Source organism: Morone saxatilis, unplaced genomic scaffold, assembly GCF_004916995.1.
Source record: "Morone saxatilis isolate NCDOM2014 unplaced genomic scaffold, NCSU_SB_2.0 Contig19, whole genome shotgun sequence".
Lineage (NCBI taxonomy): Eukaryota > Metazoa > Chordata > Actinopteri > Moronidae > Morone > Morone saxatilis.
Window position 1 is genome coordinate 12,460,506 of NW_023339751.1, and position 834 is coordinate 12,461,339.

The 834-nt window shown below is 38.2% G+C and overlaps 1 protein-coding gene across 2 annotated transcripts in view; it reads right to left on the reverse strand.

Moving 5' to 3' along the window:
- gtpbp2a (GTP binding protein 2a) overlaps positions 1 to 834 on the reverse strand; it is a 9,509-nt gene that overhangs the window by 4,398 nt on the left and 4,277 nt on the right. The window lies entirely within an intron of this gene.

Here is an 834-nt window from a genome sequence, read left to right on the forward strand (position 1 = left end):
CTCATTCTTGACCCAGTTTCTCCCAGCATGCCCAATTTAGCACAGACACACACAAAAACACCTACAGTGTACAGACATTCGAGCGTAATACATATGAATTAAAGAATAATTTCAGTGGTACACTTTGAGGCCCACTTCAGTTTTCCTCAGCAGTGTTGTAACAATTCACAAGGTTAAAATGTGGAGCAGATTTTTCCTTCCTTATTGTGTTTTTTCTGGTAGAGAAATTATTGGTCAGTTTTTACATCTGGATGCAATTTTCTTTTGGTTGTGGGATATTACTACTGCATTAAATAAAGAAACTGCTAGGAAAATGATTCAGCATTTCGTTGTTTTTCCCTCATCTTCAGTACTTTTGTTCTTGTTTCCCACTAAAAACAGCAGAACATGGTTAATAAAATGTACCACTTAAAATTAACATTGTTTAGAATGAAACAGTGTGTGTCTCAAAACTCCCCTTTAAACCCAGTGCCTGGGTTCACTTTTGTTTACAACCTTTTGCAAAACAGTGAAATGATATATTTTTAAAGGACTTAGAGAACATTGAAAAATGCCAGCCATACATTAACAGCAGCTAAATATAGTTCATCTATTAACTCCAGCAGGCTGTGAGCTGGAGTGCTAAGTTGCCAGTGTTGTCTCAAAGGCTCAGTTTCATCTCCTTGCCATTTGCAAAAATAAAATGTAACTACATATTTCTCAATAATCCTGTGTTGTTTAAGGGTACTGCTTCGAAGAGCACAGAGATTCCTTACAGAAGCTCACAGGCCTCGAGCAGTGTATTCTTATCTGGGCCCACATGCTGTGTCTGCCAAAGCCCCTCCTCCACACTGA